This window comes from Anabrus simplex, chromosome 2, assembly GCF_040414725.1.
Source record: "Anabrus simplex isolate iqAnaSimp1 chromosome 2, ASM4041472v1, whole genome shotgun sequence".
Taxonomy (NCBI): Eukaryota; Metazoa; Arthropoda; class Insecta; order Orthoptera; family Tettigoniidae; genus Anabrus; species Anabrus simplex.
In genome coordinates this window covers 1,099,289,636-1,099,317,209 of record NC_090266.1, presented here as the reverse complement: position 1 = coordinate 1,099,317,209, position 27,574 = coordinate 1,099,289,636, and the positions used below count along the sequence as shown (strand labels likewise).

General features: G+C 40.5%; 1 protein-coding gene across 1 annotated transcript in view; it reads left to right on the top strand.

The window, feature by feature from the left end:
• The first annotated feature begins 250 nt into the window (after nucleotides 1-250).
• LOC136864721 (protein FAM135A) overlaps nucleotides 251-27,574 on the top strand; it is a 570,393-nt gene continuing 543,069 nt past the window's right edge. Inside the window, exon 1 of the mRNA XM_068226397.1 lies at nucleotides 251-312. The gene's annotated coding sequence lies outside the window, so the exon portion shown is untranslated. The remainder of the gene's footprint in view (nucleotides 313-27,574) is intronic.

Below are 27,574 nucleotides of genomic sequence, written 5' to 3'. Positions count from 1 at the left end.
TCGATATGTCTTTCTGTACCTTAATAATTCAAATACACGGTCAGCAAATCTTGACTCAACGTATCAAACGACAGCTTATTAGACATCGAGAAACCTTTAGTGATTTTCACATGTAAACATGAGATCTCAGACAGATTTTAATGAAATACGCACGAGTCATGAGAATGTTGTTCCGAGTAGTGACGTGAGACGTAAGAACACGCTCCCATCACACGAGCGCAAGGCAGTCTCGTTCCAGCCGGCAACAGGACAGTGTTCTGACATCAGCGCGGCAGCAGAAGACAAGGACACCGGACCTCACGTCTCGCGCAGGTACATTTAATATAATGTTTCATTATTCGCAAGACTTTCCCATTTATTAACAGTGTATTTCTAGTCCTTTCTTTCCCAGAATTCTTCTGACATTCTAACAATATTATAACGGATGTTGTCAATTTTTCTCTACATTATTTTGACTTCAGTCAGAATTGTTATGTAACAACACTTAATATTTTCGGTATTTTGATCTTTATGACCACTACTTGTCCTTTACCATTTATTGTATTGAAAAGTTGTACGAGTATAACCAACAAACAAACAAACAAACATTCGTGATAAACTTAGGGACCGAGAGGATAAAAGAGTCCTCGGTTCACCCGGAAAGACGTGGATTCGATTCCCCGCCAGGAAGTCGAAACATTTTAAAACGAGATTTCCACTTCCGGAGAGGTACATGGCCCTGTGGTTCACTCATCCTACTCCAAAAATGAGTGCCAGGTTAAGCCCTGGGGGCTTCCGGCTCTATGGCTAAATGATCAGCATGTTTTGGTTCGAGGGGTCCCGGGTTCGATTCCCGGTCGGGTCGGGGATTTTAACTCTCATTAGTTAATTCGTATGGCTCGGGGGTTGGATGTTTGTGACGTCTTCAACATTAGATTTCATCTTGATGGGGCCCCATCCTCACAGACGCGCAGGTCGCCTATATGGCGTCAGATCGAGAGACCTGCATCAGGCCTTTCCAGAGGCCACACGCCATAATAATTATTATTATTATTATTATTATTCCTGGAGGCAAAGGCGGCCGGACATAGTGTTAACCACCCTATCCCACTTGGCGCTGAGGTTACGGATAGTGGAAGCCTTTGGATATGGCTTTGATTTCTTGCTTTCTTCGTGTTGAACAGTACAATAGTGCAGCACTTGGAAATCAATATAAACGGTATACTCTTGCCTCCATGCGTTAGGATCTGTAACGCCACTATGTTTCCAAAGCATGCATTAGGTTTCCGTCCTTATCTATTGCTGCTCGTAGTTCACATGGATCGTTGACTTCAGGCATAAACTGATAGTGTGTCCGCTGCTATAGCATAACGGTTAGCGCTATTATCCACAACCCTCGGAGGCCCGGGTTCAATTCCAGGTACTGCCAGATATTTCTTAATGGCAGGAGGGCTGATATGTTGTTAAAATGGTACATGTAGCTCACTTCCATTTGTAGTGTGCCTGAAAAGAGCCGCACCACCTCAGGATGAGCACACAAATTTACTTACTAACTGATAGTGTGGTATGGAGTTAGATGGAAATTGTATTCGGTTTTGTAATTTTGTCTGGTGACGACTGTATAGAATATTTTCTGGTAGCTTGAAACTTCAGTATGAAGATAACTTTACAAATAAATGAAATAGTCTCAATTTATAAGATACCTATCGATCGCCGAACTTAGAGTAAAAAATGTATATTAATAGTTCCTCTTCACACTAGAGGGCATAACGTAAGTATTTTTTTGGTAGAGACATCTGTAAAGAAAAGTCCCAACTTTTTGCACTAGTTGTTGCAACCTTGATATATCAGATGGCATTCTTCAAGGCGCTTCATTTGAATCAACGGGGTAGGTGTACCTCTTGGTACAATTATTATTATTATTATTATTATTATTGTTATTATTATTATTATTATTATTATTATTATTATTATTATTATTATTATTATTATTATTATTATTACCATGGTTGGTGGATCAGTAGAGGTGAAAGAAGGTGCCGGGATGAATGGGTCTAACTACAGAGTCAAAGTTAATTTAAAATTTTAACAAAGGTTATATTTTTTCTTTTGTAAACATTACAACAAGAAACAAAATCGCAGGTACTAGTAGCAAAAGACAAGTCTAGTAAAGACAAGATTGTTGGTATAAACAGAACTTGTGCTTTAAGTCCTCACTTAACAATTCCTGAGCCTCGCACTTATTTTTACAAAGATCACCATATTATGCAAGGGCAGAACACCCCTCAATACATAGAGCACTAGCTCCGTAATTTACAATGCCAAGCCTCCTAGAGGCACTTTTACAATACATGAAAAGAGCAGACACGCTCTCAGTTTTTCAAGCCTAGTCAAGGCAACACCAAAAATGTCTTACACTTTCTGGCCTTCCATGGCCCAGCTTACAAATTGAAACAGGGGTATCTCGTACCCAACCTACAGGGCCTTCGAGTAAAAGAAATAACCGTTAAATAAATGGCCTAAACAAAAAAGGAAGGAGGCGGATACTTGCACTCCTCTATGTAGCTTCCTAAAACCTAACGGGCACAAGGCCGATGAAACAGGGGCTATTCCCAAACTATGGAGGTGACCCGTATAAGAAAGAAATTTTAAAACATTAAGGAAGGGAAGAAAATCAGTTACCAAAACGTAGTCACCTCAAACCTAAATGAAGGGGAGCTCGAGAGGGTAAATCACTCTCTATCCCCGAATTACAGTTACAGATTTCATGAAGTTTTTACATAAACCGGCAGAGAATTACATGTTTAGAAAAGTGGGTTACATTGTAAAGGTTTCGGACCTTTCCCTTGGGTTAAACTGCTGAGCTAGCAAGAAATAAAGATGTTAAACGGCCATTACCTTGCTGAAGGCCTGCTACCTGATGAAAGAGGCGCCTTCCGCCTCCTGCTTTACATTCACACACTTAGTTAGATGTTGATCAAGTGGCCAAGAGACGTGAAAATCAGCAGTTTATAAACCCTCGGGGAAAGTTCGATACCTTTCATGAATGATCAAGACACACCCACGGTGTTTATTGGTTAACTTCAAAAGTTACACTCAAAATCGAAGAAGAAATACATGATTGGTCGGAAATTAATTACATAAATTCTGGATTGGCTAAATTCAAAAGCTGGCAGAAAGAAAAGATCAATATTGCCAACCTACAAATGAACGAACATAATTTAGTAAGGAAAAAACTTACGAGTACAAAATTTCTTCAAAAATGTTTCTTCACTTCGCACCAGGGTGCATGATCATAGTTTTTTTTGTAGAGACATCTATGAGAGAATGTCTACACTTTTTGAAGAACGGAAAACAAAACAAGTTGAAATTCACACAGTAGTGGCAACTTCATAATCACAAAATTAAGGTAGTGACATCTGAGCAAAAGTTTAAGGAGGTCTAGTTTCAAGTTCAGTGTTTCTCCTATAGAAGAGGTCTTATTGGCGCAAGATTTAAATGTGCGGCGTAGAGGTGTACCTCCCGGTACACTTATTATTATTATTATTATTATTATTTGTGAGCCCATTGAAGCAGGGCTAAACTGACGGTTACATACAAAATAATTGTATTGCATTATTTATACATACAACTCCAATTGCTCCAAGAGACGGTCATCAGAAGCTTAAATCAAGCAATAGGAAAACTGCAGACCTGTTTCTGAAGCACCTTGTACTTCTCCACAACAGTAATACAAATGGCATTGTTAACGGAATGAACTCAATTTTATATGATTTTATATGATTATTGGTGGTTAAACTAATTTTATATTACAATAAACAGTGAAAAGTTGCGTAGTGTCTTCAATAGAATTATAGAAAAATCAAAGCATTTTCTTCTTGCAAAACTTCCCAGTCATTTCAGTCATGTTTCTCAGTAACCCGATTCTGTTAAAAACTAGACATTCACTACATAAAGGGGTTTTGTGTTTTTTTTTATTACGCCATAACATTCGAAATTGAATTTGGCTGTAGCGTTTTAACCCGTTTTCCTCTAGTGGAATTTACGTATGATTTTCCGAATTCTATCTGCTTCTGTTGATCGAACGTTGCAGATTACGATCCAACCTGGCAACAGTTAACAAGTAAACCCAAGTAACTGTCACTCCGATTTAGTGAAACTTTGCATATCAGTAGAGCTATGAAAAATAATCGAAACATATTCTATTTCGTCATTGGCGCAATAATAAGTGTGGAAACTACACCTTCTTTGTACGGTCGCTCAAAAAGAAATGAGTGCATTGTATTACTCGCATGTACAATTTTCTCAGAAACATTTGAACTTACAGATATAATGTTTGTTGTGCATATTCACAGGGTTTTTACCTACATAGGAAGTGAATTATATTCAGATAATGATTAAAATTAAGTCTGATAAAATATTAAATCGGAGGAACATACAGATGCAATACCATGCTCTCATTTTTTGAGCGACTATACGTGGTATCTGTCGATCCTAACAGGCATCAATGGGGCAATTTACAATATAATACGCTCGTCGGTTTTTACAGTCACCGAAGCCAAATCCGAGTTCAGGAGGTCATACTTCAAAATGGCGGACTCTGTATGGTGATCCAATGTGGAGTGCTTAATTCAAATGCGTACCAGTGCCTTTCACTTCGCGAGGAACGTCTAAAATGTGAAAACAGTGAAAATATGTTCATTCAGCTGTTAGTCTCAAGTCCAGTCTATACATATAATAAGAGTTTTGTCTGTACAATGCTCAGAATTAAACAAAAATGGTGTTTCTGTATCAGTCGTGTCCACAGTAAGAAGGAAATGCAATTTTTAATTTTCCGTTATGTACGTATGCATGCAGATCATGAGAGAATTGGTGAACAGAATTTAATGGAAAATATGCATGCAACATCGGGGAATAAGGCACTATAATCTAGGCTATAAATACTTTTATTCAGGCTGGGTGTAATGGTAGTTAGGGGAAGGCCTAAAATTTAATTCTCAAATATCTGTTATTATTGTTCCTATCGATAAACACTACATAACAAAAGTTACAGATAATACAATTTACGATCACTTAGGTCTTACACAGTTGTTTCCTTTTTTCACAATCTGCTGTACGTCGCACCGAACCAGATGGGTCTTGTGACGATGGGGTAGGAAAGGGCTGGGAGTGGGAAGGAAGCGACCGTGGCTTTAATTGAGGTACAGCCAGACTTTTCCTGATGTGAAAATGGGAAACCATGGAAAACGAACAGTGCCAACAGTGGGGTTCGAATCCACTATCTCCTGAGTGCTACGAGAAAATGTGAGCTTGCACCCGGGAGATATGGATTCGAATCCTACTGTCGGCAGCCCTGAAGATGGTTTCCCTGATTTCCCATTTTCACACCAGGGGCTGTACCTTAATTAAGGTCACGGCCGCTTCCTTCCCACTCCTAGGCTTTTCCTATCCCATCGTCCGCATAAGACCTATCTGTATCGGTGCGACGTAAAGCCACTAGCAGAAAAAAAATACTACGTAGCTAAAGTTGTAGAGAATATAATATCCCGATCATTTGTGTCTCATACAGTTTTACCGTACCACTTATAACAGAGATATTCATAATTTAGATGTTTGTTGCTTACTCCATATCAGCGCCGTGCATCGCTAACATGCAAATATTGTTCAGTCGTGTTAAATGGCGATGGTGTTGCTTTTACCATGATTATCTTAAGGTGGAAAGGCGCATGCTCATCAGCGCATATCGGCAAGAAAAATTATAAAGATGACTATCGAAATGAGAAAAATTCATGAAGGAACGTAATGAAAGGAGGAAGGAGATCTCCTTTTACATTGGATGCCCTAATTTCACAGTCAAAAGAAAACTAGAAGTGAAGGCCTACAATATGTGAACCTGATGCTTGGCTTTTTATACCGGAAAGAATAAATCAAATCAAGATCAGCAATAATACAAAACAATATGAAACTGCAAAGGGCCTCAGAGAACAAGGAAGCGAGTACGTCACGACAAGCCGCTTACGGGAAGAGGCATGTCCACTTACGCGCCTCAGAATCTGGGGAAGAACATGAGGGGTGGACATAAAATATAATCATGCACATGCTAAGTAATTTTTCCGTAAACGTGGGGGTACTTCAGCTAGTTGTATGTATGCGTCATTTATTGGGAATACGTTTTGAAGTAATGGCATTCTCCGAAGAACTGTGTCATGCACTAAGACGATCTGCTCCATTCCCATCTCACTACGGCTGTACCACCGAGCAAGTCACAAATCGCCGCACAATTTTTGAAACAATAATCTACTTGTTTTTCAATCGCAGGTGATTTTTCTTGTAAATGACTGGTTTCGTACCACGCGTATTTAATATTTAAAATGAAATGGTTATGAATCACTGTTTGAAACATTGTAATATTAATGCGAAGATGTGAATTGAAATCTTGACTGTACAGCACATCTTTACCAGAGAAATATCGTACAAAATATTTCCTAGTCGGAAGAACTCATCAAAGAGGTTCAGCCCGATCTGTCGTTCCTGTGAGTGTCGTTTCTATTGCATTATTCGTGTATACCTTCCTGTTGTGTTTGATTTCATTGTTTTGGAATTCTGCGTACTTATCATCCAATTTATCCCTGTTATATTGCAGAGACAGGTACGCACGAAGGGTGGTTTCTGCCCTTAACATTGCGCCGTTGCAGAAATAATCAAATACGTGTCGGAATATTTTTGTCATAGCTCTACCGTTATGCAAAGTTCCATTAAAATCGAATAGTGACAGTTACGTAGGTTTGCTGATAATTACGAACCCATTGAATATCAGAGAAACTTACATGTTCAGATGCTGTTACCTACGTTACATCAATCGAAGGAAAACATTACGAGAATCTGCAGGAGGAATCTTACCTTTGGAGCAAGGGCGCACATGCCCCGGGGGCAAGGCCCCCCCCCCCAGCTCTCAGTGAAAGGAAAATATCTAATATAGTGAGGTGTTTTTCTTTCAAGAAAATGATTTAAAAGTCGGTATTACGTAGAAGTGGTAGTACTGCCCTCCACGAACAGGCAGGGGATATCGTGGGTGTTATTCTACCGCGGAATACAAGTCGCCATTCTTCTTCCAAAATATTAAAAATACTACATACACCCAGGTCTAGCCCCCCTGCCCACGCCCTACAAACTGTCATATGGGCGCCCATGCTTTGGAGTAGGTAAGTCTTTTTTGAATGAATGAACCCGCCAACCTGTATTCTTACTCATGCCAATTGAAATATGTTTCGCCTTTTTATTCGTGTTTTAGGCCTTGAAATACTACAGGCATATGTCTTTTGGGTTTATATCGTGTGAAATTAGGTAGACTACTGCGAAAACTTGACGTTTCACTAAAGCATTGTTTCGCTTCCTCAAAAGTGAACCATAAACTGTTCAAATAATGGTGAAAGGCTGAATGAAATTTCATGGTGAAATACAAAGAAAAGTGATGAACTAGGAATTTTTCAAATAAATCAGGGTTGGCTCTCGTACGAAAAACAACTTGGTTGTTCAACACGCGTAAATAACAGCTATTTTGTTATTTGTTTTACGTCGCACAGACTCAAGACAGTTCGTATGGAGACAGTGGAACAGGACAGTGCTAGTAATGGCAAGAATCACAGCCACAGCATTTTCCTGGTGTGGAAATAGGAAACCATGGAAAACCATGTTCTGGGCTGGTTGATGGTGGGATTCGAACCGACAATTTCTCGAATGCAAGCTAACTGCTACACAGCCCGAACCGTGCAACCAATCTCACTTGGTGACCGCTCTTCATAAACTTGTTGTGGTGTGTGGTTTTTAGATTCTGTAGTGTTAGCTATGTATGTTGTGATATTGGCACATGGGTTGGTCTGAAATGCCTTTCTACAGGTCCTGAGGTTATGAATTAAGGCAGAAAAATTCTGGCAGCCGGTATCAAAAACTCTTGACGAATATTGTATTGCACTCACTCTACAGAACTCTAAATGCTTCGATAGAGTGGTGGTTGGAGTGGGTGTCATCAGCAGCCTATCATGGTGTCAAATATTGACCTGCAATACGTGCTCTTTGTTTTATATAAGCAACCGCTCCCTTTCTTGGAATATCTCTGTCAGTTGACCTCTGCTCTAAAGTTAGATTTATTCCACCTTTTCTTATTAAATCACTGCTTCTATCCCAGATCGATACTTTATTTTATGACAAATGTATACATTTATTTAAATGTCTGAAGTTGTATTGTTATTATTATTATTATTATTATTATTATTATTATTATTATTATTATTATTATTATTATTATAAATAGGATTTACTCGACTTCATCTGTCGGAAAGTTCGATGTGCTCCTAAAGAAACTGACTCACCTAGTCGAAATAGTGCATTCTCACGCTCTGAACCATAATATCCTGATAAATTCGCGACTATTGGTAGCGTTGAGATCGCCATCGATGTAGTGAAACATCCCAGAAGTACGGCCAACACCCAAGCTTTGGTTGGATTTATATCAGGCTACCCGAGGCCTACAAGTGTCGGCCCTTCAATTCTTTAATTCAAGCCGGTAAAGCATATGATAATCGGAGAGAAACTCTTTATAACAGCCTTTTGGCAACCGAGGTTGGAATCTTGCTATCAGTTGCGGACAGTCGGAGAATATCCCGCGAAATCAGTAACTGTCTTAAATTGGTCTGCTTTTGAGGAAGTAACCCGTAAGTTATCCTCTTCGGGATTAGAAGCCTTTCTTAAATTCGCCCCTGATGGCGACTGATCTCCCATCAGTTTTCATCCTCTTATCCATATGTGGCCTCTGGGAGGTGGAGCTCAACATCTGCTCGCTTCTTCACGATCAGTCACGCCTCCCTGCTAAATCAGAGCTATTTTCCTCTTGGATGGCAGTCCTAAATGCATATCAGCTATGATCGGTTGATTCTGAACCTGATGTGTCCACCTAACCTGTGCTGTTTGGCTCATTCGCTCGTTAGGCTAACAACGTAGCAACAAAACCTATCTGGTAAAATATTTTTATTCCGGGGGGGACTCGAACTTCTGACATTTCACACTACTTACTCAGTAATTCAGTGCGACAGCACCATATTTCCACCGCGGACGTTGCTAGTGCACACGTCTTTGTGAATTCTGTATTAGACTTGGTCAGGTGCATGACACTTGGCAGAAATGTAGCAGTACCGATATTAGCAACTGTACGCAGTAGAAGGCACATGAAATACTCAGGACATGCTAAATTGTTTGTTTAATTAGTTCGTTCATTATTTCATTAGTTGAAAATGTAACGTAAAATGGTAGTAATAAGGGACACCCTTGACCTCTGTGACGACTCGTTAAATATAGGTATTGGGACTCAATCACAATTCTGTGAAAGCAACATAAACTTCCCAAGGTATAGAGACGGGTCGGTGTAACGATTTGCTAAGGCGAAGCGATACATGCACACTATCTCCGGTGTGCTGAGCTACGCAAAGAATTGCCGTGGATGTGCATGTACACGAAGAAGATAAGATATTTAAAAGTTTTAAAAGACATAGCAGAATTAGGAAAGACGCAGTGGGAAACGGAGGACAATCAAAGGTTTCAATAATCTCCCTTTGCGTAACAAATATACCGCGTGGTACAGCTGCCCCCATTCACTCAGTTTTATGCAACCCGCAAATTATAGTCTAACCTAAGAATATTGACCTTGGCTACTCACACCAATGTCTGATCTTACTACGCTTTCTTTAATTTGTTTATTCGTGTCAACCAAATCAGCTTTAACGATAAAATACCGAATGACGCTAAAGAAACACGAAAATTCTTTAGCAAAGCAACGTCATATACAGAGAATAGGATAACTGAATGATTAGAAGTAGTATGGACATAACAGCGGTCAGTGATAACTCGTGATAGCCGAGCATGCTGAAAATTACAAAAGGAAACTGGTGATCGTTAGTCGGAGGTTCGAGTCCGATGTAGGACGAATATTTTTATTTCGTTGCTAATGTTCGTGTGAATCGCGTTGTTGAAGACAAATCTAAATCATGATCAGTTCTCATATTGCAGGTACTCTGTTGTGTTTGTTTTTAAGTAGCTCTTAAAGGAGCTATTGCAGTAAAGTAAGCTATTAACGACAGAGGTGCAATGGGCTTGTTTATGGTCATTCGACTAATGAAGCAAATGTTCAAAACGACCACCTCCTTCGCGAATACAAATCTGAGCATGGTAGAGGAGAGACATTCTTGCTTGCTGCAACAGTTCCTTTCTCTTATTCACCGTATTAAGGAGTTCTTAGACATGGCACAAATAACATTTTTGCATGAAGCATTTCTTCTTAACAGTTTGGAAGTTAAACGAGCCCATACAGTATTAGACCTTGATAGAGAGATTTGAAAAAACGAAAATCTCTCGACCTTGTTTTCTTGACACGGCATAAGCCCAAAAGCCTATAGCATGTCTACAAGTACGGACCGTGAAAGCATCAATGTTAACAATAGGCCTAAATACCTAAATACCTACCGAAAAAGACACACATCGTGAAATGCTTTAGAGGTGAAGATGCTTGCATTATCCGCTACTAAGCGTTAAGGTATACCAACAAGAGGAAAACTTTGAAATATCCAGAGGTTAATGATGATGATGATGATGATGATACCGGGCGAGTTGGCCGTGCGGTTAGGTGCGCGCAGCTGTTCGCTTGCATCCGGGAGATATTGGGTTCGAACCCCACTGTCGACAGCCCTGAAAAGGGTTTTCCGTGGTTTCCCATTTTCACACCAGGCAAATGCTGGAGCTGTACCTTAATTAAGGCCACGGCCGCTTCCTTCCCATTCCTAGACCTTTCCTATCCCATCGTCGCCATAAGACGTATCTGTGTTGGTGCGACGTAAAACAAATTGTAAAAAATATTATTGTTTACTACGTATTATTAAATTGACTCTGTTTTAGGTTTTGTTTGAATATTTTAATGTGTTTTTAAAATAGTAATTTGCGTGATATATTATTGCATTTGAAGGCAATGTCTTATTCTGCCATAATCTATCATCTATCATTTTACCGAAAATAAGGGATTGCGAATTAGATCCACTGATTATTTTAAACTCACAGTCATTGTTCATCATCGTTTGTTTTAAATTCTAGTCAGCGGATACATTTTACAATTTTAATTATATCATGTCGTCCATTTCGTACCATAAGGGGCCGATGACATTGGATGTTAGGCCCCTTTAAACAACAAGCATCATTATCCAATCATTAATAGTCAGGATAATCATTTGAAGGTATCCATGCGAAGCACCCTCAGTAGTTAAAGTGTGTTCATTATTTCACATTCTGACTGAAAGACGTAAAGGGAAATGGAGAGGAACTACTGAACTCCGAAATGAGAATGGTAACACAAAATTGGATATGAAGGACGCACTCCAAATTGGTACAGACTACTTCACAACACTTTTCAAATACGACTCACAAATTAATCAGCACTCGTACGACATCCGGCAGCAAGGTCTACCAACATTGAACAAATATGGTGGACCAAATTTGATTGCAGATATCACCTCTAAATTATATCGGAAGACTTGCTGAAAGTGTATCAAGAGATACTAGAGGCCACAAATTCTAACGGAAGATTTTACGTCTGGAATTATTGTTTTAATTTCCAAAACCACAAGGCCTCTAGGAATGGAAGACTTCAAGCGCTCACCTTGCTAAATGCAGATTACAAGATATTTACTGAAATAATTACAGCAAGAATAAAATTGCAGTTGCAACAGATCGGACGATGTCAGTCGTGTGTGACATCATGTAAACAAATTATTCCCAAACTGTTGGTGCCGTGAGATATAATTATGTTACACGACAGAGCCTCATTGGACCTTCCTCCAACGACACTCATAAGTTTGGACTTCCGTAAGGCTTTCGACAGAATAAAACATCCGTACCTATGGTTCACAGTGCCTCAACTTTCGTTTTTCTATATACGTTGATAGAGTGCATTAAAGGACTGTAAAGAACAGCCACCTAATGAATAATTATAAATGGACATCTAACTACGACATTACCTATACGGAAATCACTTTGTCAAGAATGTCCCCTCTGTATGATTCTATTATCGTAACTCTGGAGCAATTTCTTCACCGAATAAACGAGTGTATAACCGGCCTGATACTGAGTGAACAAAAAGTGACAGGGTGTATGCTGACGACGTATGTCTTATCCTAACAGACCATCCGATGAAGAACGAACTCTAAAAATAATCCTCGATCTTGAGCAAGATTCAGGATCGACAGTAAATAAGAAAATGTTCGCAATGCTGCTTCTTGGCCGATATCAATGAATTGGACCTAAAAGATCATTGCCCATTCTAACTACATTGAAGATCTTGGGAGTTGTTTTCCAACAAAACTTTAAATATATGGTAACCGAGAACTGGACTTCGATAACTAATAAAGTTAGAAACACATTAATGCAGCACCATACTAGGTCTCTGAATTTCATCCAAAAAAGTGTGGTATATTAATTAATGTCTTCGCTTTTTTTCGAAAATATTGTACCTTACTGAAGTTCTACCTGCAACAAAACAAATGCCGCAGCGTATAGAACACTGTACAGGCCATTGTCTTTGCAGAAGTTCTCTGTATAGGGTGAGACGTGATCAACTGTACTTACCGATTACACATGGCGGACTCAACCTAATTTGTGTAGACGTGAAGTGTAAGGCTCTGCTAGGACGGATAATACTTAAATCACAATCAGGGTTGCTCACTCGATCAGAACTGACGTTTCTTCAACCACCTGAGCCTGATGTATGAGGTATTCGACATAGGCACATACATCCCGCTTTTCGTACCATTGTTGGTATACTTGCAAGTATTCCGCAGGACTGAAACGAGGGAGAAGAATTTCATTCGACGAAAAATTTCTACACTTGCTGAAAGCATTATAAGAGATCAATACCGATTGAACAAAAATTCCCTCAAAGACAATGAAAAGTAGTGTGGTTAGATGCAAAAACAAACTAGTACCAACACAGTGGAGATCATCACTCTACTCAGTAATTAACGACATCGTTCCAACAGCAACAAAGCGCTATCGTTACAACTTGCCTGCATACACTGCGGTGAGCTCGATACCACAGTGCACCGAATAATATCTCGTAGGCAAGCGAGACCTGTCTGGACACGGACTGTTGATACACTGCTGAACATACCAGGAGATCTATCTTCGTTATCGAATAAGAAGTTAATGATTGGTGGATTTCGACTGGTAGAAAAATCAAAGCAAAGTGGCGACAATGCATTGGAATTTAACATTATATGATATGAATTGATGGAGTGAACTGTATGAGCTAAACCAAGACTGCTCTCTAGGAAATGGCGAAGAACCGCAATATTGAGAAATTTGAGAAACACTTAATTTCATTTTTTAAATTATGACTTACTTTCTTTTACGTTCAAACGATGTAATGAGAAGTGACAACACTGAGATAGTTTTGTATGGATTTTTCATTTATATTTATGTTCCTTTCTTTAAATTATAAATAGCGATATGTGTGTTATAACAGTCTAAACAATGTTGAATATACAGTTATACAGGTGGGCTTGTAATTTCAGCCAACTGCTGATTTCTTTAAACTGTCATGTTTTTTATTGATTTGTAATTTTTGGAATCTAAGAACAAGACAGCTGTTCGCGAAAAGAACACACTCATGTATCTCGCTCCCCGGCTTTCTGAGGTGATATTGCCTGTTTGGCTTTTTTGATGCAGTTCTCCACATTTTCCCTATCATGGACCTATCTCTTCACCGCTATAATTAGTACATACTACAGCCAACCTAATCTGTATGTCGTACTGATCCCTTGGTCCCCCTCGGCCATTTTTATCCCATACGGCCCCATCCGAACGTGAATGAACAAATCCTGCATTTCTCAGAACATGACCAACCAACCTAGAGTATCTCTTCTTCGAGTCAATTATCGCCAAATCATTCCCATTACACTTACTCGGTTAAATACCTCTTTATTTGTTGTAACCGTACAACAGGGTTACAGATTCCATTCGGTATTTATTATTATTATTATTATTATTATTATTATTATTATTATTATTATTATTATTATCATTATTAACCCGATTCATTAGATTTTATATATTCTGTTTCTCATCATTTAGACTGTAATAATTAGGTATCGCGTATATTATTGTATTTAATCATAGGTTAAGTGAATATGTTTGTAATTATTCTGTATTGTAGTAAGTGAGATTTGTTGGTTTCATATTGTCATGCTGTGGCTTGTAACTTTGGCTAGATGAGCTGGCATAGTATTTTGCAATCGAGGCTATGTTTAACTGGGAATGTTGTGTACAAGGAGATTTCCCGGTGACGCATTCGGTATAGTCATTCTTGGACCGCTTGGGTACGCTTAGACGACACATGACTGATGACATCAGTGCGTGGACACGTGATTGCGACCAAGTGTCAGTATTCGCCAGCTACTGTATGTGGAAGTGGAAGGGATGAACAGTGAGTGGGGAGATGAGTCGTCATCGCGAGGGCATATAAGGTGATGCTACGGTAGGGAGAGGTATTCTGTTCTTACTCAGGAGATGATTTCATTCAGTAGATGGTACTCAGTTCATAAGCAGTTCATATCGTGCAGATCATATGTAACCGTCAGATGTATCAAATGGAAGAAGTGGTCTTAGTGTGATGGTAAGAGCTACGAGTTGTGTTTTCAAGAGGTCCGGTAATAATCGAGGAGGTCTACAAGTGGTGCTTGTATCCGAGCAGAGACGGGTACTATGCTGATAAAGAAACATCATTTTCTTGTGAGGATGGACTTCACAAGATGTTCCAATAATATTTTCCAATTATTTAAAAGATATTGAGTGGACGTAATTACATTGGAGCTCCCTACACGCGTACATGGTATGTAGGCCAACTCCTTGTTATATAAGAAGATTACAACAGACGGCTCCCGACTTCAGCTCACAGGTTTTCCCAAGAATTTCAAGTTCAACAGCGGTGTATGCAGACAACAGGTAATTAAAGCATCAGACATGTTATGCATTCATAACATGAAGAAGAGTGTAATCAGCGGCGATATCACATCGCACTTCAAGTTCATGCCAATAGCTTTTTTTGTTTAGATTAAATTTTCCTTTTCTTTGTACCGCAAATCTCACAATATATTTCTTTTGTTAAATTAAAAGACGTAAATGATTGTTCATTGTGACGTAAATTTAGTCATAAACTCAGTTTTATTTTAATTATAATAAGTGATTCCAGTTCCATGTACAATCCTCAATTGTGGAAATGCAACAGTAATTTAATATTGTCCTGATCCATATCCCTGTATATTGCCAGATATGTGAGTTTATCACCTCACGCCTTGAGATAATTGATATAAGAGGTATGCTCTACCGAATTTTGTTGTTTTTCTTAAAAAAGCAACTGGCGCTCAAACAAATGTTATGTATATTGTGTGAAGGAGATGTAAGTATAAGAGTAGTGGTTGGAGTAGCCACATTGTGACGCATCTCACTCTACCCATTCTTCTGCTGCACCATATTACAAAGGATTCTATTCTCTCTTTCTGTAGTAGTCATCGTCCCTGTTTCACTCCCATATTATGGCACGTACCAGAAAATACTTTCAAAACATCCGCGTGCTTACTTTCGCGAGTGTATTTTTTTACAAGTTGCTTTTACGTCGCACCGACACAGATAGGACTTATGGTGACGACGGGCCAGGAAAGGGTTAGAAGTGGAAAGAAGCGGCCATGGCCTTAATTAAGGTACAGCCCCAGCATTTTCCTGGTGTGAAAATGGGAAACCTCGGAAAACCATCTTCAGGGCTGCCGACAGTGGGGTTTGAACCCACTATCTCCCGAATACTGGATACTGGCCGCACTTAAGCGACTCAGCTATCGTGTTCGGTCGAGTGTGTTTTAGAAGACTGCTGAAGTAAAAGAGAATGTCATTATGAATACAAAAGTTATGAAGTACAGTAAACCCTCGATTTTTAAGGGGTGACTTTTAAATCAAAAGTCCATTAAATTGCGAACTTTTAAAGTAAAATAATGTGCGACATTTTCAATCGTTTCTTTACTGTAGTAGTAGTATTGTAACAAGAAAAGTTTTACACACGCTTTTAGTTATACACTGTATTGTTAGTTTTTTGTTTAAGTTTACAAATCGGTAACAATAACAACTTTCGCGATAGCTTAAGGCTACGTTGAACATGTTGGCGGAAAGAATGTACCCATCTTCAGTTTTTTCCCACTCACAAGTTTATTCTTAGTTGTTGAACGAAACTGCCTGAAATGTTCAGTATATGCACATACTGGTGGGTCTAGCTACGTTCTTATGTACGTAATGACATCGTCCATATGGCACCAGTTTTCAGTTTAATGTCGTAACTATTATGAAAATGGCTATGGGATCCATTTCGAATTTTGAGCTCCATACCATCGTCAGCCGCGAAAATTTTATGCAACCAAGCATACAATGAATACAAAAAAACTGGCATATCCATTGGTGTAGCAGGCGGTTTCATTTTCCCTCTTGTTGACAGTACTGACTGGTACACAGTTTTGCACTCTCGAAGAAATTTTCAGGGAAGTACTCCTGGGAAGTACATTGCTGTGATTTTACACTCTTGTAGCTGAACATCAATGTTCCCTCCACACAGAAGATTTTTGGATTTGGACCAGAAAAGGAAAGGGATCACTTTTTTTAAACTGCTATCCAGCGAAAAATACCCTAACTTGAAATAATTTGGACCAAATATGACATCAGTGCTTGGGCACATACATATGTGGAAGTGTTTTCTCGTCTAAGAAATTTATTAAAAATCAGTACGGAAGTGGACTTGCAGATTCTTCCTTGCTGTATCTTATGAAATTAGCAACAACGGAGCTGGAGATGGACATTTGTTCATTGGTAGATGCAGTTGAACCACAGCAGTACTCCCATTAAATTCGTCTTCAAGTTTTCTTTCGACTACAGTATTAAATTCAGATTTTATTTAGGTTATTTTTTTCCTTAGTGTTCTTCTTCAAAACTCAATTATTCTGGGTTTAAAAGTTTGCTTATTTTAAATTTCACTCGTTTATGGAATTGTAAAATGGTGTTTTAAGCAATTAAAATTATATTTTATTTATTTACTGGAGTCAAAGCAGTAACATACAATGCTACAACTGTAAATTGAAAAATGAACAAAATGTCTCAGATTAGATTATCTTTGCCCAGAAATGGTCCAGTTTCATAGCACTATCACAGCCTACCATTAAGTGCATGAGTATGGGCACAGTTCGCAGGTATGCAGTTGTAGCATTGTCTGTCTTCCGCCACACTCGCGGAGATCTGAAACCTGTAGGTATCCCCATTTACGCAAATTCACTCTACATCTCCCCACACCACTCCGAAATATGGTGAGTGATCGCCAGATTCCCATTGGGGTCGTGACCTGCAGGAAGGCTTTCTTTGGCCTTCGCCTATTGTGGGTATAATGGATTGCCATAGCTGTGTTCTGACTACCTCAGGTTTTGTAATGTGAAAGATTGCTGAAATCGGTGAAGTGGTTCCCGAGGTTATCCTGAGCCCTCGACTCACTAACCTCATCCTCTTTATAATATTAGTACAGGATATATGCTACGTCCATTGGTGGTGTATTGCTATTCTCGCCGGCAGAACCTTAAATTTCATACCTCTTTGAAACCGCTGCAACAGGAACGGTACTTTAGCTTCAATATATTTAATAAAAGCATGAAAAGATGCATGAAATCACTGTAATAATAATAATAATAATAATAATAATAATAATAATAATAATAATAATAATGGCGTATGATCTCCGGAGAGGCCTGGTGCAGGTCTTCTTCGAGTAGATTTCCTATAGGCGACCTGCATGTTTGTGAGGATAGGGCCCTACTTAAGATGATAAAGACGACACCCACACCTAGCCCCCGAACCAGACGAATTAACCAATTAAGGTTAAAATCCCCGATCTCCTGAACCGAAGGCCATAACGGTAACCGTTTAGACACAAGGCCGGACAAATCACAAGTGAAAACTCAACAATCAATACATGAAATAAGATACCGTATCGTATGATTTGTCAATTGTTTATGTGGCTGTTTAAGTACCTACAAGAGAAAAGTAAAACTTTCGTGCAAAAATTGTTACGTTACGTGGCTTTATGTGTTAATCTTAGCAGAATGAAATAGAATACGACAGTCTTTTACGGCATAGTGCCAGCAAAATTTGCTATAAATTTTAAGCAAGCAAACATACTTCCTTTCACTTGAATGGCTGAGAACCACAGTGGGCCAAATCTACCAACTGTCGAAATTGAGATAATGTCATCTATCGGTTCGTTTTTGACTTAAGTATTATCTCTTCAACTGGACTGTCTCCACGTCCTCCCATTCATGTGCTACAGGGTCATAAAGTATCAAGTGGACGAAGAAGAGAAGCGGTGGTGAAGCATGTATTAGTGTTAGTAGTAGGCCTGTAGTCGCAAAGTGTTACTAAGGAAAAGATTGTGCATGTGGGTTGCGATGTTACGAGCGCCTGGGAACTGCATATGAACAAAAACAAGTCCACGATGCTTTTTTGGAGGATTGGCAATTTGGATTAGCAAAACGCTCATCTAGCAGCATTTATTTCAAATTTCTGATGTGAAACGATGACGTGGAAAGTGTACATTCGAGGAAAGCCACAAGCATATTACCACATTATAAATGATGGTAGTCTTAAGTTATTTGCATATTCATCCTACTATGTACTGATTTTGTTATAGACTGTAAAATATAGGCTGCAAACACAACGTAATTTATCATAAGCGTCTGAGTAATGTTCATGAGAGGCACAGTGGCTGCCAATTAATGATGATTATCATAGACGAAAGCCGGACTAGTGCAAGTAGGCATTTCGTAATAGCACTCCGTCATACTGTAACTGGGTTTGGCACCGTGTTTTGCTACGAAGTTTAAGACTGCCGACACATTTTGTGGGAGATGTTAATAATAAGCGTTAGACCTAAAATGTGAAATATGACAATAATATTGGAGTTCAATATAGTTTAGATTAATAGTATTCAGTGTAATGAAGCAGCATGATCGTGTGTGTGTTGAATAAAGCGTTACCACTTTATGTAAAACTAGCTGCAATACCTGTCGTTGACGGGAAAATTACTTAGCATGTGCGTCATTATATTTCTGTCCACCCCTAATACTGTTCCCCAGATTCTGAGGCACATAAAAGTGGCCATGCCTCTTCCTCTCAGCGTCTTGTCGTGACATACTCGCTTCCTTGCTCTATGTGGCCCTGTGGCTGTTTCATATTGTTATGTATTATTGCTGACCTTGATTTGATCTCTTCTTCCCGGTATAAAGAAAAACCAAGCATCGTGTTCCGATAATGTAGGTCTTCACATCTAGTTTTCTTTTGACTGCGATATTTGTATTAAGGCATCCAGTGTAAAGGGAGTCCTTCCTCCTCTCATTACGCCCCTCCTCGAATTTTTCTCATTTCGATAGACATGTATACAATTTTCCTTGCCGATATGCGCTGATAAGCACGCGCTTTTTCACCTGAAGATAATCATGGCAAAAGCATCACCGTCTGTGAGATTCCGTTGTAAATGCAACCATCTTCATAACACAATAGAACTTGGCAAGTTCGATCCTGGCTCAGTCCGGTTGTATTTGAAGGTGCTCAAGTACGTACGCCTAGTGTCGGTAGATTTACTGGCTCGTAAAAGAACTCCTGCGGGACTAAATTCAGACACCTCGGCGTCTCCGAAGATAGAAAAGTAGTTAGTGGGTCGTAAAGCCAATCACATTATTATTATTATTATTATTATTATTATTATTATTATTATTATTATTATTATTATTATTATTATTATTATTATTATTAGAACTAGGCAAGTTTATCTGCAACGTGAATATTGGACAAATGTTTGAAGAGTAAGACAGGAAATATTTTATTACGAACGACCATAGTACGGGACGAAGTATTCAAAATTTGACGCTGATTCTTCCGTGAAATATTCCTCTCAGTTTTTGTATCAGAAAGTGTCCACTCATTACTTTAATAAAGTGTGCATTTGATACAATATATATTTTTTTGCTAGTGGCTTTACGTCGCACCGACACAGGTCTTATGGCGACGATGGGATAGGAAAGGGCTAGGAGTTAGAAGGAAGTGGCCGTAGCCTTAATTAAGATACAGCCTCAGTGTTTGCCTGGTATGAAAATGGGAAAACACGGAAAACCATTTTCAGGGCTGCCGACAGTGGGGTTCGAACGCACTATTCCCCGAATGCAATCTCACAGCTGCGCGCCGCTAAGCGCACGACCAATCGCTCGGTTTATTCTTATTTTTGAAGTTCCCAGGCCACAGGTTCAAGTATGCGCGAGCAGACACGTGACATGTTGGTACATTAATAACCGCTGTAGCCGCCATGATTTTGAATGCAAGCATGCAAACGTGCCTGCGTTGTATCGTACAGGTGCCGTATGCCATTTTGTGGGATGGAATTCCACGTCTGTTACACTTGGTCAGTCAAATCAGCAACGGTTAATGCTGATACTCGATGATGCTGGATTTGTCGTCCCATAATATCCCAAACGTGCTCAATGGGCGAAAGGTGTGATGATCTCGCAGGCCGAGGCAACTGGTCGACACTCTGTAGAACACATTGGGTGACACCAGCGGGGAAAACACCCCCTTGAATACTGCGAATGAATGGCAGCACAACCGGTTCACTCACCAGTCTGACCACAGACATAGGCTATAGATTTAGACCACAGACATTTAGACTGGCGATGAGCAGCAGGATTCTGAAGCCGGAAGCTTGCGGCTGCCGCCATCTTATGTCACTACAACCCGGATGCATTAATGTAATATAGCCGAAACGGAAATACTGGACTGGAGATAATTAAAATAATTAAAAGCACATCGAAATAATAACAATAACATTGATTAATTCTATCTGTTAGGTCCTTTATTTTACTGTTAAAAAAGAAAGATGGGTATATCAATTTAGCAATGCTTAAAATATAACCAACCTCTTTTAGACCGATCTTTGGTCAAATCTGTTTCCATTCAGCTCTCTTCCAGCATGATTCACACGTATTTTCAGGTTTGTTTGTCCAATCCTTGTCCCGTTTCTCAACGCGGTCGGGTATAAGGAAACATGAATTTGCAGTGGCGAGTTTTTATGGCCGGATGCCCTTCTTGACGTCAGAGGTGTTAATGAGATGAAATGAATCACGTGATACATGCTACTAGGAAGGGAGAGGGTGAAATTCGACGCCGGCACATAGCCTTCTCCTGATGAATAGCACAAATGGGTCTGCTCAAGGCTCAACGTCTCCATCTGACGGACGAATCACCATCAAGAGCGTCATATGCCTTCACTCCATGTGAGTGTTGAGGAGAAGTTGGAATTTAATCCAGGCTCTTGTCACGCAATTTAGTTGTTAGAAATATTGTATACCACCACCTTTCCTGCCCTGCCGGCCAACACTCTGATAGTGAACATTTTCTCGACCAGCGGGACTCGAACCGGCTAACCACGGTGTCAGACCGTTTAGACTTCAACGCCTTAAAGATCATGGCCACCAGGCGGGCTCTCCCACGTATTTTCAAGTACAGTGATGACGTTACACTAATAAGGCGATAAACGTGCCTGTTCTTTGAGTTTAGGTCTAAAGTATGTGAACTTTTAACTTTAAAAAAAAAGTTACAACTGAGCTGTGACTTAATTTGGTATGTTCCCTTTCATGACTGAGCTTAAATCATTACATGTATTCTCTCTGAAATACATCTCAGTAAGTTTGCACCAAACCAAACCAAACCAAACCAAACCAAACCCCATGGCGCAACAGCCCCGAAGGGCCATGGTCTATCAAGCGACCGCTGCTCAGCCCGAAGGCCTACAAAGTACGAGGTGTCGTGTGGTCATCACGACGGATCCTCTCGGCCGTTATCCTTGGCTTTCTAGACCGGTGCAGCTATCTCACCGTCAGATAGCTCCTCAATTGTAAACATGTAGGCTAAGTGGACCTCGAACGAGCCCTCAGAAGCAGGTAAAAATCCCTGACTTGGCCGGGAATCGTACCCGGGGCCTTCGGGTAAGAGGCAGGCACGCTACTCCTACACCGCGGGGCCGGCAGTAAGTTTGCACACATGAATATATTTCCTAGGAATATACGAATAATCTCTGTTCTGGAAAGAAATGAATGGATAAGAATTTTCTAATAATACTGTTTAATATTATTTATTTTACGTCCCACTAACTACTTTTAGGGGCTGCCTGGCCGAGGCGGTAAAGGCGCGCTCGGTTCGCCCGGAAGGACGTGGGTTCGAATCCCCATCAGGAAGTCGTAAAATTTAAGAAACGCGATTTCCACTTCCGGAGGTGCATATGGCCCTGATGTTCACTAAGCTTACACCAAAAATGAGTACCAGGTTAATTCCTGGGGGCAAAGGCGGCCGGGCGTAGAGCTAAACACTCTACCCCATCACGTGCCGAGGTTAACAATGGTGGAAGCCTTTACCTTCCAGTCCTCCAAGGGCCTTCATGGCCTGTACGGAGGTGACTTTGCTTTGCTTTGCTTTTACTAACTACTTTTACGGTTTTCGGAGACGCCGAGATGCCGGAATTTTGTTCCGCAGTAGATTTACGTGTCAGGAAATGTACCGAGACGAGGCTGACCTATTTGAATACCGGTAGCTTTAAATACCACGGGATCGAACCAGGATTGAACCTGCCAAGATAAGCCACTCAGCCCGGCTAAGGATTTTCTTTTTGTACATCAGCTTCCTTACAAGTATCACGTTGTAGAGAATTGGCTAACGTCTTTACCACAAATCCTGAGATACCATTCAATAATATTCTGTGATAATAAACCTAACACCCTATTTCGATTGATGCAAGCTGACCAATCCTTCCACTCTAATTTTAACAGTAATTTTGTCATCCTTATAATCTATCTTTAAGACCGAGGCCACTGTTATTCAATTACCAACACCAGCAAAACAAAAACTTAAGTTATAACCAAATGTTGTATTATTATTAGGCCCAATGCCGCACTCTCAAGGGGGCTAACGTCAATAAATATACACCGGAAGGAAGTGAATCAGGCATCTTTAATCGTAAATTTAATTGCATTAATACAGGCCTTTCCAACTCGAGCACGTAGTGCTGGGGCGCACCAGCGCTGCACTCAGTAGTAGAGGTATGCATTATCTCTGATTTTTACCGGCGAGTACCGCTCGCCTCTCTGGCTCTCGGGAGTATACGGCCGAGCGTCCTGTGCAGCCGGTTGCGGACTACCGACCATCAGCGACTGGCCGAGCGCGCCAAACGCTCGATCGGTCGCCAGTAACCGGCGGACTCAGTGCTAGCCAGCCAGCGAGCTGCGCTTCGCCGGACTTGAGATCATAGGCCACTACTTTACATCAATCCTCACCTATTTCTTTTACAAATGTCTTTCGTTTTTTACTATCAGTTCTATAACCTAAATATTACAATTGTATATGTTACATCTGAAGTGTGTTAATATGTTGCAGACTATTGGATTTTCGTCTTTGAGGTGATCATGTATTCCAATAATTGTAACGGTATGAACTGTAATGTCTTCATATAGTATTTTGTTCCGTTCGCTAGATAAACGGGGACACAGTAATAGTGGGCTATGTGTAGCCTATCTACAAACTTGACCACATATACACTGTACTAATATCAAATGCAAGATCAAGAAGAAATGCACGATTGTTTTTAAACAAATACACATCAATTTTCTTTTTACAAGCGTTAATTTATAAACAAATTATGACCTGTAAATAAAGTTATATGTGAATCATAACTATACAATTCGTTTTTCGTCATTGGTGCTGTCTGATGCACAGGATTCATTTGTGTTCCTGGAGCTACTACTACAGCTGGCGGTTTGCACTTCTTCCTGTGAAGTAAATGAAAGTAGAATCATACATTCATAGCGTTTGAGGAATGTTTCCTTTCTTGTGATTACGTGGTATGTTCAGAATACTTACGAATCAATAAGAGATCATCCACCTTGTCTGATTCCAAGCACGATCTTTTGGTGGAGAGCAGGTGACCGGCCTGGCTAAAATTTCTCTCGCTGGCAGCACTAGTGGCAGAAATGCAGAGAACTCTTCTGGCTACTACCGACAGCCTTGGAAATAACTCCGCATGCGTTTTCCACCACTTCAAAATGTGTCATTCGGCACAGCTACAGTCGGATTTGGAGAGTAGTATTTGTGTGTCCATCTTCGTCGTCCTCATCTGAACTCCAGTCCACCTTGGACTTTTTCATGGGAAGAACTTGGTCACTGCTTGAATGGGCTCTAAAAATGAACAAAACACCCGCAATGCATTCCTGTCACCTTTAAATATGTCCGACTCGTTGGCTGAATGGTCAGCGTACTGGCCTTCGGTTCAGAGGGTCCCAGGTTCGATTCCCGGCCGGGTCGGGGATTTTAACCTTCATTGGTTAATTCCATTGGCCCGGGGGCTGGGTGTTTGTGTTGTTCCCAACATCCCTGCAACTCACACACCACACATAACACTATCCTCCACCACAATAACACGCAGTTACCTACACATGGCAGATGCCGCCCACCCTCATCGGAGGGTCTGCCTTACAAGGGCTGCACTCGGCTAGAAATAGCCACACGAAATTAATTTAACCTTTAAATATGTATAAAACTTAGGATTACTGATTACTAAAAAGCCATATTTCCAGTGAATTCCTATATATATCGCAAAAATTACATCAAAACGCATTGCGGAATATTTAGGCTGCGAAACCCTTCCCAAATATTTGGGCACCATTGTCGCTCGTATTTTTTCGGCCTTTTCTTTAATATGCCGTGATACAGTGGTAGGGTGCGGAAGAACATCTTCTATTATTGACTTTGCCATAAGTAGCGCCGACATTGATGAGCTCCTGCGAATAATTCTTGAAGCCAATCTTACTACAAGTATTTAACGGTAGCAAATCTATTCCACTCATATCGACCAACTTATCAACAACTTTCTTTATGCTGCTTGGTACAGCACGTGTTGGGTGGAATTCTGATCCTCATTTACATTTGCAGCGCCAAATTATGCCTGTTGTGCTTGGCTGGTAAGAAAGTACAGTATCACATGTGGCACACTGCACGAACCCAGAAGAAGCCTGCGTGACAGGATCCACTATAAGTGCAAACGATTTCCAAGCTTCACTCTTCGCCTCCTCTTCCGACATATCTTTCTTCTTCAGGACTAACGAGCCGCTCCTAATTCTCTCCAGAATACTTCTCTTCGTTTCTTGAAAGCAGCGTTTACGACTTATACTTGGTTGATCTATAACGCTGTCTGCACTGCTCAAAGTCCAGTCACCAACTGGTTTGACACACGATTTCTAATGCGAATCCGCACTGTTGAGCGCGCGGTGGTTTTACTGACACCGACCGGGATTATGATTACGCTCGAGAGCCCGGCAGTGCTCGACCGTTCCACTGATCACCGAGAGGTGAAGGACGGCCGGCCACATGGTCCATTAGACGGCCACAGCCTTATCGCAGCGTGGGCTTTTCCCAGCCATCGAGCAGTGGCGCGAAGTGGGCAATGCTCGAGCGGTTGTTTTCTTCCAAATGCAGAGCTCTACTCAGCAGCACCGTTCCCCTCCTTCCCCAACTAGCCCGCGCAGTGGTCGGTGCATGTGTGCCTAAGAGACAGTACATTCATTCTCATTCTCCCTCCGAATCTATTCGATAGAACAAACAGTGGAGCAGTTGGTTTCACCTTCGTTAAAAATGTCGTTTAATCCTTCATGGGTGGATTCATATTTTGTTCTCAACACCGAAGGGAAAGCTCACTGTTTAATTTGCCATATCATTTTAAGCATAAAGTCTTCAACCGTGCGACGACACTACCACAATAAATATGTTTCCACCTATGATGACATTGTTGGCGCAGCAAGAACCGAACAAATTGCTAAGTTAAAATCGGAATTGCTAAGTTTTTCGGAGATACGTAATACCATACTCATTAGGAATTGTTTTACATGCAATTTTGGAGATTTTTTTGTTTTTGGTTTTGTATTATTAAGAACTGTTTAGAATTAGACTTTGATGTGCTACTAAGAAAAAACACCGGGCGAGTTGGCGGCGCGGGTTGGGGCGCTCAGCAGTAAGCTTGCATCCGGGAGATGTTGGGATCGAACCCCACTGTCGGCAGCGCTGAAGATGGTTTTCCGTGGTTTCCCATTTTCAAACTAAGAAAATGCTGGGGCTGTTCCTTAATTAAGGCCACGGCCGCTTCCTTCCCATTCATAGCCTTTTCCCATCCCATCATCGCCATAAGACCTACTGCAAAAAAGAACCCACAAAGATAATTATTTTAATTATTTTATCTCCCTGTCCCACAGATACTTCAACCCAATACTTTAGAAGGCGCAGTTCGAGCACGTTATGGGCTATTGTTGCTCTGAAAATTGCAGAAAAACCTAATGGGGAACTAGGACTTCTCTGTCTGATGCGCACTTAGAGGCTGTACTTACAATTTCTACTGCCAAATCGATTGTACCCATTATTGGTAAATTAGTTGCCACAAAACGATGTCAGCAATCGACTTCAACGCTAAATGTAGATTAAGGCAAACGCAAAATATGTACAGAATAAATTGTGTGTTTATGTGTTCACAGAACTGTCATAAATAATATTGTTTTCATAAGCTGCGCGCTGACTTGGCGACCTGTGGTTCTGCCTCTGTCACTTCCCCTTCTTCCCCCACCACCTCAGCCGTGCTATACCACAGCACCGGGGCTGCTGACGGGGCCGGCCGGGGCCGGCCGGGGCCGTGGGAGCACCTCAGTTGGAATCGCTTGCATTAATAAGTGGGCAACAAGTGTACATGAGCACAAGTACACCACTTACCGGTGTATTGAAACTCCTATTCCTTCCTTATTCTTTCTTCGTGAATAGGAAAAACCACGCCCAAACACTATTATTATTATTAGGTAGCCACCTGCGATTGAGTGGTTCGATTTTGAGCTACAACAACATTCAGTGGCTTCTGTAAATGCAAATTTACTCGTCCTGCTACCCACATTCATCCCAAGTAAATGCGTGGATTGTGTCTTACTTCCGATTATGTGACAATTTATTCCAATGTTAAACTCAAAATATCGCCAAGAACGAATATAAGCGGTGTTAAGAGGCAGAGTGGGCTAACCCTCGAATCCCAAGATTTCAGTTTTTGTAAAGCAGTCCATATTATGAAAGGTAAATGGACTAAGCTCGATCACTTTCCATTTGGCATAAACATGCATTCATTTTCACAGAACTCGAAAGTAAGTTGTTAACCATGGGCAAAATGGAGCAACTTAAGCACGCTATTATCGAAATAGACTATGCAAACCTCCAGCAGACTTTACTAATTTGAACTTAAGTATGAAATTGGAAAAAATCATAAAGAGGCAGAGTGGATTATCCTACTCGAAAGTTTGGCCTTTTTCAAGTATGTGGTGGACTAAGCTACTTCCTTGTTTTATGATGGTACACGTGTTTACTAAGTCAG